The sequence below is a fragment of the Haliaeetus leucocephalus genome, unplaced genomic scaffold, assembly GCF_000737465.1.
Source record: "Haliaeetus leucocephalus isolate CR32 unplaced genomic scaffold, Haliaeetus_leucocephalus-4.0 Scaffold1007, whole genome shotgun sequence".
NCBI classification, from domain to species: domain Eukaryota; kingdom Metazoa; phylum Chordata; class Aves; order Accipitriformes; family Accipitridae; genus Haliaeetus; species Haliaeetus leucocephalus.
In genome coordinates, this window is record NW_010973443.1 from 350,487 (window position 1) to 361,622 (window position 11,136).

Genomic DNA, 11,136 nt, shown 5'->3' on the forward strand with positions numbered 1-11,136 from the left:
CCGCCGCTGTCAGGGCGGGCGCGGCGGCCGAGAGGGCGGCGGGCGGCGGGTTGTGAGGCAGGGGGTTGTCCCGCTCCTTCGGCGGCAGCCCTCTGCGCGGTCTCGCCTGGCAGGGGTTGTGCAGGCGAATGGCTGCCCACGGCGCTGGGCTGTGGCCTCGCTCCGGGGAGCTGGATGGCGCCGCCCTGGCAGGAGCCCCCAGCCCCCCCCCACCGCGGTCCAAGGCCAGGAGAAGCTTTTCCGAAGTCGGGAATGAGCGCAGGCCTGCGCGTCCCGGGGTTTTGGAATGGAGGCCGGTGTTTGGTGGAAATGCACAGCTCGTGGGCCGAAGGCTGAAAAGCACTGCTTGCCCGGCTCCGAAAGAAGCCTCCAGAGGCCTTTTTGCTGAGGCATGCTCCTCTGCTTCGTGTGGTATTTGCAAAAAGAAGAGGCTGTGTCCAGCCAGGCTGGCACAGAAATCCGAAGCAGAAGGTGTGCGTGGTGGTTGAGAACACCAGAGTTGCTAACACGGGCTACGCCATCGTATGAGATACCGAGTGTGTAATTTGGGTAACTGAATTGAAAATATTAAAGTTGCTGCCCATGCGTCCAGTTACCTTGACTCCTTATTTTTGTTAATCATCTCAAACATTCTTAAGTAACAGAAGATCAGTGATTGAGCCCAAGAAGGTGTTTATTCTCCAAACTTGGACATCGTTACTGTTTTCCAGTAATGTGAATAAGAGAAGTATTTATCAACACAGGAGGGGGGAAGCAAAGTGAGAAGCTGGTTAAACTTGCAAAATTCTTATCAGAGCATAGAAGTCATTGGAAGTCCATACTGTTTACAGGAATCAGAGCTTCGCGATTGTTCCTACCTTAAATGTTGAAAAGAAGCAATATTTACAGATTTGTTTTGCTCTAGGTAGGCATCAAACTCACAGGTCTGAATTACTCTCCCTTCCATTTCCTACATTCCCTTGATGACATGGAAACAATTTTCTAACTTTGGTTCTTGCACTGCACTTGAGAGGCTGTCATCTATTGCAGCTGGTGGAAAATCACCACGAAATCTTGCATACTATTAGTCCATGTCCTAGAACAAAGTAGGAAAAAAGGGTTGTAGAGAGGTTTTCTATCATCTTGCATAATACATACGCAAAAAGGATTCTGGCAAGTGCTCACTGGTAGCAGGTAAAAAGTAGAGGAAGCTATGATCGGAGAGATTCCTGCGTCATCATGTCTGTCTCTTCTTTCCCTTGCTATGGCCAGGATTGATCTGGCCATATAACTATGACCTTGCTGCATTACCTTTCAAAGAAACTTGTGTTAGCTGGGAAAATGAAATCATAGAACTGTGGCATTAAAGGACAGAATAATCTTAGAGTGTTCTTCTGAAGCATGCAGTTAATGACTTACTGTTTGTGTGTTTGTTTGTGCTAGTGCTCCTGGGTGCTGTGTTCCCTGGGCTATAAATAGCTGTTCACTTTCTAGTGGAACTACACATGTGCACTGTCTGGTTACACTTTGTACTGGAATGACCAGATGAAAGATTTCCAAGACTAGTATTAAATGAAGTAGGATATTCCTGGGTAGCTTTTATTATGTAGACATGGAACCTCCGGAGACTTTACATCTGGGAAGGATCATATCACAGCATCTGGTGCTTGGCTGTGAATTAGAATTTGGTGTTGAAAAATGATCAGGTACAATGTGAAAAAATTTTACAGTGATAGCAGTTGGAGTGACAAAGTTTTTAAAGTATAATCTTACACGTTTTGTTTACTAGACGGATATGAACGCTGCAGATAGCTGTACCAGTAGAAGCCATTGATCACTAGCCAGTCCTCAGCTGCCCATCACTACACCTTGTGGAGGGTTTCTGTCTCCTATCTAAGCATTTCTTCATGTACACCATTGCAGCCAAAGGCATCAGGTTATCAAAAACAAACTGCATAAGTTAATTTTGTCTGAAATAGGTTAAAAAGCACTTGTGTGAGACTTCATGGGGCTAACCTCTGGCAAGAGGCTGGAGGCAGGCAGCTGGGGGCAGCGCCTTCCACCATTATGGCTGGGTCCACCCACAGCACTGCAATAAGGACAGCCTGGGCTTCCTTCAGAGAGCTGTTGTTTGTTGTAAGAGAATATTGCTACGACCATACCTAAATCTGTTTCCCAATGAACTCTGACTTTGCTGTGAATATGTCATATTCTTGTTCAGAAAGTCAGGACTGACTGCAGTGAGTTGTATTTTAAGTCAGCTGCTGAATCCTATCTGCTACTCCGCTGGATCTGGAAGGTGAATTAAGTTTTCCTAGATCTGGATTTCCCAGCTCTTCTGATACCCTTTTTTGGCAGCAGGACATGGAAAGTTCTACCTTGTAATTTATTAGTGTCTGAGTTGGAGTCGTAGCTACAATAACAACAGCTACACCACCACACTGAGGAAATTACCTGTGAGGAAGGGAGAGGGACCTACGTATTCCTCCTCCTAGGCAGACTGCTACTAACACTAGTGGTCTAATGAACAATTGGTTCAGACACATTCTGGGCCTGTTATACACACAAAAAATGTGTTCTGTGATCACTCCATCCCAGTGCCAGCACCTCAGTGCTCCAGTACATTTTCTTTTCCTGTCTTCAGCATTAAATCCATATAATTCATTTGGGTGTGAGACGTTACTAGTTCCTGTCTGAATGGATGTGGCAGAAAGCAAACAAGTAACTCTGAGGGCAGCAAAATTAATGAACACTGGTTTTCTGCAGATTTGTGTCTCCCTGCTGATTGTCTTTAATTAAATAGCAGAAGACTACAGTGTGAGCATACCTTTTATTAGATGTCAGAGAATAAAGAGACATTATAAATATCCCAACTGGGAGAAGGAGGTAATGTCTAATTGGCTTTCCAGATTCATTGGACGTGAGAGAGGAGGAGGGTATTCTAGTGTCTAGTAAGGTGTTCCAATGTGAAACTTTCATAATGCCTTCCCCACTATTTACTGAACACATAATTTACATGTTCCTTTTCCAGGTTAAGTAAGGTAGCCTGTCCACCTAGGTAGGGCCAGTTGATTTTGTTGGTGGGTAAGATGATGTGTCGTGATTACCAAGTCACTTTTAGTCCCAACCTACTGTCCCTCCTGCCTCCCTTACTTCCGACAAGAATCCATTTCCCTAGATCATGACAATCCGCAAATGTAATTTGTGTACTATCAAATTAATTTTATGCAATAGCTCATGCATGACTCACGAAGATATGTACAATATCTACAGATGTGAATAAAGCCCTTCTGGAGAAGAGTTGAGCCACCTTTTCCTGTTGGGTTTTCAAGAGCCCAAGGTCAGATAAAAGCCTGAAATTACCACCATACCACTTCCCACCTGCTCCAGTGCGGAATCTGACGAACTATATTGTTGGCACTTGTCACTGTTATGGATGCACGACTAACCAAATCCAACAGATGTTAAGACTCAGATTTATTCTTCAGCAAAAGTTAGTTAGAAGTCTGGTAACATTTTATAAAACCACAGGCTCAATGATGTAAAGAGAATTAATACTACACGGCCGACTTAAGAATCCCCAAGATTTAAAGTGATGGCTCAAAATGCGCATATCACTCCCCTAAAAGCTGAGGGCTCTCTCCCTCGAGGAGTTACCTCGGGCAGTGCCCCGACCCGAGGGGGAGTCCCCAATGGCAGACCCGCTGCTCCGAGGAGGACTGATTCCCATATGTCCTCCGGTGGGACCCCGTTTGTACCCCTGTCGAATCTGACCTGGGGTCATTTAATCCTATTGGCCAGGAGGGTCACCTCGGTGTACCTGGCACATCTCAATTGGTCTGTTCAACTTTCAACCTGCAGCCTCCAGGGTTTCCTTCCCCTTCTCCCTTCCTGGAGAAGTTTCGTTTCCTGCTGGCGGGATGGGAGGAGGGGAAGGTACTGCCACAGTCACCTCCTGGACTTGCTCTCTAAGGTGTTGATACCTCCTCACCTTCTCAGCCGCTGCATCAGCAAGTGATGATAATTTGCTTTTGTATCTGATGGTTATATCCACTGCCAGTACCTCACCACCCTTAACAAATATCAGGTCAGGCTTGTAGAGCTCGTTTTGGTGGTCTTGTGGAAGTGGCTTGTGAAACACTAGCCAATCCTTTTGAGCTTCCACAGTTGGTTATGTCTTTTGATCCTAGCTTTCCAAACTGCTGGGCAATAGCCATTAGTATGTGTGCACTGCCTGTGCCATATCTGTTTTCCAGCAGGAGGCTAAGATCTGTTCCACATTCTTAGTAATTGGGTGGGCCAGGCGATTATGTTGAGTCAGGCTGATTTTAGTTTCAAACACACGACTGCATTCTCCACAGCTCCTGCCCTCCATCAGGGCAGATTCCACAGCCCCCTTGCACTTTGTGAAGTGGCAGGCAGTACTATTATGTTTCACATTTGTTTGCTGAAACAGGATCTTTTTGCTTCCATGAGGTGTCTTTAGATTATCAATTAGTTCTAACATTTTTTTCTGTCTGGTTCCCGCAACAGGGACATGATGGACTTTTATCTGGGACCTTCACAACCAGAGTGCTATTGGTTGGACTATCTCCTCTGGTAGCCAGGATAGGCACTGATGGCATTGGTGGAAGCTGGGCCACAGTCATGGAGGGTAGGGATTCCTCACCCTCCTCACGTTCCACATCAGTTGTGCGTGGGCTGATGTTAGCACCCCAAAGAATCAGAGAGGTGGTCACCTCATACACCTCTGGCAACCTGGCCAGATAGTCACTCACCTCATACACCTCTGCTAACCTGGCAAGATAGTCACTCCTGATGGAAGGATGACAGTGTTCCAAGCCACAAAATTCCAAGTTCGTAAACTCCAGCCCCAAAAGATCCATTTCCTCTTCCACCAGTCTTTTGTGGTCCCTGATGTTCCTAAGGAGCACATCATTCCATGAGTCCAATAGACTTGTTTGTGTGGCCACCAAGCAACCCATATCAGCCAGACCATAACATCATATATAAAGCGAGGGCAAACACAAGGCCCACCCTCAAACAACTACAACCACAGACACAGGCTCCGGACAATGATCTGTAGGGTCTATTGCCAAAATTTGGTTTCACCTAAAGAAAAACTATAGAGTGGACAGTGAAGCCAGCCGATAGGGAGGAAGCAACTGTAACTCCAAACACGCCGGCGCAGAGGCTCTCTTGGTTACCCCAAAGGGCATCCAGCAGGACCATGAGGAAACGTAGCCTCTACAGCAGAGCCTAGCTAGTAACTATGGTCCCGTCTTAAGAGAGTCATAGTTACTCCTGCAACAAGTGTAGAGATTACTCTATAGTCTTCCCTCAGTGGTACTGTGAATGAGTTGTCTCCTCTGTGTTTATCTTTGTATTTCACAAACCCTGCATAAAGTTTCCATTTTTTTAGACACACTTATTTCTAATGCTGTCAAATTCTGTTGCGCTTGACTAACAGCTTCAAAAGTTGAAGTGGGATATTAACCAATACATGGAGTACAATTGTATGCATTTGTTTTCTTGGGAAACAGGGTTTTTGTTTCCACATACACCAATGCAAATATATGGAAAACATATTCCTGAGTGCATCTGATATGCTCCACTGCTGTTGTTCCCACCTGTGGTTCCCAGGATGGAATCACTGGTGATATATTGCCTTTCCTTTTTATTTCCTGCTGCCTTTTCCTATGTGCTGATAGTTACATGCGTAATCATGTTGTGACCTGAATTGGAGAAAAAGGATCTAGCTTTAGGAAAAAAAAAAAAGGAGATAAAGAGCCCTGCTGCAGAATAATATGTTCTTACTGAAGGCTTTGTCCCACAAAGCCAGTTTGGTCAATATCTTTAAGGACTATGGAGTTCTTCTTACCTGCTTTTATGAGATAGTTTGGTGTATATTTCTTCTGGTGTCAGTACCAGCTTCATTATCTCCCAGTCCTCATTATGCAGGAGTGTTCACACTCACCACTGCGACCCTGCATTGTTCCAGCACAAATGTTTGTGTGGTCTCTCAGTGAACAAATTCTTACTTTTTGGGCTAGGCTCTTCTTAGCTAGCTCTACTCCCTCATGCAATTACAAAGGAGTCACACCTGCACAAAGAGGGTGTCAGGAATACATGCTGGGGGCAGGAACTGGTTAAGCCAACCGAAGTACCACATGCTAAATGTGTAATTTAGCTTCTTGTGTAAATGTGTTACGTTAGCTTCTTTTTCTGTTGATGAGTAAATTCTTCAGGATGGAGCATCTACATCAGTTAAATATATGACACCTTTTCTGCCTTAGCTTTCTGAATCTAGAACCTCTGGAAATCTCTCCCCTTTCTTTCTTCTGTCTTTTCTGAATTGTTTTCCAGAGAAGGCTCTCACATCAGACTGTCCTGGTAGAAAGCCAGTTATTCCTCTCACTGGATCCATCCAGTGTTAATGGCTCTTGATGGCTCTTTCATTGCTTTGGAGCAATCTCCACAAGATGCTCAGTGCCTCACTGAACATAACATGGAAAATGATGTTTGAAATGTAGCGCTGTTCCCCAAATCAAGGCATTCAAAACCTGACATGAGCTTGTGTCCTTCAATCTGTCACTGAAATGATGTTTGACATAGATCTGAGAACAGAGGCAGGAAAACATAACAGTTTTCATCAGTTTTTAAAGCATAATTAGATTTTTCCACTTTTCTACAGGGTTGCCAAACTGCATAATGAATGGTACTTCCAGATGCCAGCTTCTACTTTACATCCATGAACAGGGAAGTGAGGAAACAAAGATCAGGGGGTTCCTCTCCAATGGCCTGATCACTAATATTCAATAAAATCAATAAGGCTGTCCAAGCTTTTGGTCACTTCTTTTGACTGCATAGTTTTGCACTCCTGAAGCAACGTTTGCAGAAACAGATTCCTTGGTTTTGTTTTAACCTTTGTCAATGTTGTTTTCCCTAGTCTGCTTCAGAAAAGCATGTGTAGCTCTTCTGGCATCCTAGCTGATTGCCTTTGAACCAGGAATGCAATCTTGGACAGAAGCTGCCATGTGATGTTCTCCACTTTGAACTGTGAATGACACACATTAGTGTTTTAATGCTGGTAGGGGCACAGCTAGTGATCTCATTAGTTAAGTTCATTTTCATAGCATGCACACTTGCTAGGTTTTGTTCCACATGGTAGCATGGAGTAATTATAATGTCTGCTGCATTCCTCCAACATACAATGTTTTATTCCTCAGCTTAAAATGCTTTCTGAGATTAATTGCTTTGGTCATGTATCTGAACACCCTACCTCAAAACACTGCTCATTAACAATATCAGAGCCTATTTCTCTTTAGAGAGGAGTCAGTTCTCCTGCTCTGAATTGTTATTTACATACACTATTATCATGCTGCTGCAGTATGTGTCAGCGACAGCCTAAAATATGCACCTTTACAGAGGTCTTTTCTAATGAGCTGGTTATCAAAAATTATGTGGCAGCCTTGTGGTTATGCTGCTGAAGGCCTCCCAGGGTATTGAAGTCAGTTCTGTGGGCAGCCCAGCTGACTCAGAAGGGAAGCTCTATTGTTCTCAGTGTAAACATCAGAAGTAAAGATAATAAAGCTTCCAGTTCGTTTAGCACTATTAAAGCTGATGATTCTGATTCTCAAATACCGCATTGAGCTAGTTTTAAAAATATTAAAGGAGAATTTGGTAACAGGATTCCACTTGCTTGAGTGGCCTAAAGACTCTTTAATCCCCTACAAAGACCACATCTGTAGATTAGGCATTAGTCTCTAGATAAAGATAGTAAAACTCTCCTTTAGAGTTCTGTCTGTGGACTGGAGAAAGTCTCCTTCAAGTCACTAACAGGACTGAAATTTCCATCCTCTATAAAAATTCAACCCCCCCTTAGCCCCTCTGTGTGAATGAATACTGTTAAAAGCTATAAGAAGAACTCTTATAGCTTCATCTCAATGTACTTTCTGATGTGCAGTTTGGGCTCACTGGTCATTTATGACCCTTTGAAAAATTGTTTAGAAGGGTTGGACAAGACGTTCATTAATGTGCATTCCCACTAGCACCAACTCTAGCCTGTTGTCTGCATTTAAAGGTTTTTATTAATTTCCTTCCAGGGGAAAAAAAAGAACAAGCTTTGAAAGTCTAGGCAGACATTAGACATTTCATGTCATTTTCCCACCAGACATTTTATTTCTCTTCCAGTAGACCTACTAGTTACAAACTACCACTGTATTGTAAGCAACTCATGTGAGTTGATGACAAACATTTAGAGGAGACTAAGTGACTTGGGTCATTCAGAATAGTTAGCTGTGGCCTAACCATAAATTTCCCTTGAAACACAGATAAAACTTTAGAAAAGATATGATTTCCTTTGTGATAGTACTTTCTAAGTCACATTCATTTTTTCCCATTAGTTTAACCAAAGCTTTGTATTTCACCGGAGTCCTGTAAAACAGAACAGTTACAATTAATTCAGTGCAAGTAATCCTCCTTTTCTTTCTGTGTGACTTATTTTGATAAAATCACCAACTTTGTTTTCTGCTCCTCAATTTGATACATAGAACATACGGTTTATTACTGTGGTGCATGTGGGAGAGAACCCAGAGGTGGTTTTCTCAGGAAAAGAAAATGTTTAATATTATGTTAAAGTAATCTAAAATATCAGGTTAGCCTATCTTTGGGCTATCCACAGATATGTAATTAAACTGTTTCTCAAATGAGAGTGAGTATAGTGACATCTCTTAAATGCAATTGCCTTTAATGTCATCTTCTCTGAAAGCACTAGTGGGAAAACTTCAAGCTGGAGGAATGAAAGCTGCCTTGTAAAAATTATATTCTTTATGTTTACCCAATGTGGAAAAGGAATTTATGGAAATAGGAGTAGGTCTCCATTTTTATTTTGAAGAATTTTGGAAGTGAATCAACTATCAATTCTTTCTTTTAAGCTGCAAACTGTATTTTCTTGTCTCTAGACCTGCTCAACAAAGAAAAATCACTGCACTTACAGATCTGCTTCCCCTGCATACATACATTATTAATGAAGACTACAGGTGCACCTACAGAGGAGAAAAGGTAACTGAAGGTAGTGTTCCCTACAGTTCTGTGTGCCAGCTCTTCCCTGGGATGGATGTGCTTTTTACATACCTGTCTGTCTCACAGTATTGCAGAGCGCTGTGTCATGCCCCACTTCTGTGCATTTGCTTTCTACCTCCTACCTTTTTTACACTGTTCTCCTCTCTTTATTTTCCCCATTGTTTCATCTTGCTTCTGGTTTTGATTTTTCTCTTTTGCCTGGTGGCTGCTTTCTTCTCTTTCCTTTTGTTCTAAGTGCTGCTTATAGTAAAAGTGTCCTGTGATAGTACCACTAGACTAAAATACATGTATTCTTCTGAATGATTTAAAGTCTGCAGAAGAGAAACAGAAGTGCAGATGGGTGCAAGGACCATGTAATCTTTTCCACATAGTTGGCTAAGAGTCTACAGCAAAAGCAGGAGGAAAAAACATTTTAACTGCAGCTCCTCACTTCACCCGTGGCTTCTGGGGTAAGATAACAAGAGGGATACCACATATTCCCATGTCATGTGGAAAATTGCCAGTATGATTCAAAATCATATGTGAAAGGTACCGTAGAATTATACAGTCACAAAACCATTGAGGTTGAAGCCATCTCTGGAGATGGTCTAGTCTACCTCTCCTGCTCAAAGCATCTTTAAATCAAAACCAAATCTCTCGTAAAAGGTAGGCTTTTGGAGCTTGACACAGTATTTGCCAAGTGAAATTCAACAGTCCATGTTGTGTAAAGGCCAGAGGAGAGGAGCTTGGCTGTACCTTCTGGAGATCAGTCTTGTAAATGTAGGTCAATAAATGAACTCTCAGATGTAATGGCTGTAGTAATGAAAGCTAGTGAACACAGGAGGGCTCTATTTGAACATGTATTAAGAAACATTTAGGGTGGTGCCAAACAGGAGCGGTGTGTTCTGGTGTTACATAACCTTAAGTTAAATTTCAGTGCAGTGTAGAGAAGCAGAAGATTCTTAACTGTTTGCTGTGAAATTACCATCTTGGTTTGGGTATGTATGGGTTTATATCTAAACGTTGTCTCTGTGCCAGAGCATAGAAATATTAAAATAAATCACATGACCCCCAGCTGAAGTGGCCCATTATGAAACATATAAAATAAAATTCCTGATTTTGTCATTTATACTAAATGTACCCATTCTTTATGAAACAGGTTTAGGTTTAGCTGTCACAGCTATATCACAGTACATCACAAGCTGGCTTCTGACAGGAAAAACAGTCTCTTCCCTTGATTTTACCTTACAAATCCTAATTTTTCCATATTGCTACCATGGAGTAAAGGCAGCAGGGAATGAAAACCCACTATTGCATAATGGGGTTTGGTCATTCCTCCACAGAGACAACCAGGCTTTCACAACTGGGCTCTGCTGCAGCACTGCAGTATCACTCCAAGTCCCTCCAGGCAGGGACGGTGCTTGCCTGGGCCAGCATGCAGCTCGCGGCACGCTGCTTGCAGAGAGGTCTCCATCCCGATTTGCAGCGATGGGGCTGTGCAGCCATTCAGCGTCAGCTGTGTCACACATAGCCAAAGCGAATGTGTCTCACATCAGGCGGTGCTATGAGAGAGGCTGGGTATCTTCCCTTGGCTGGCTTCCCTTGCCCGCCACCCCAGTCGCAGTGCAATTCTGTGAAAGCAAATAGAGGGTAAATGAAATCTTTCTGCGACCATAACATAGCAGCCCCTGCAAGAAAATGGATTTCTCCAGCGCTGGTGAGAACAGTGCGGGTAATGATTAGCAATGACAGTAATAACAAGGAAGGGGAAGCCACAGATTCCTTGTCTGCCAGAGGATGCCCACCTGTGAAGGAGTGCTGCTTTGCTGGGGCCAGGGCGCTGCTCTGGAGCTCAACTGCCCTTACAGGTGCATCATCCTGTTTATTGTTCAACAGGGAGCCTCTAGAGAATAAAGTAGATGTTAAAAATCAGATGACGTAAATCCAAGATCTTGGGAATAACGAAGGTGGCCTATTGACAGAAACCTCAAGATCAAACTACTTTGGAAGAATCCACAAAAAGGAAATGTTCATTACCAAGCCAGATATCAAAGGTAAAGTTACTCCAGTAGGATGAAGAATTGGGCAAGACTC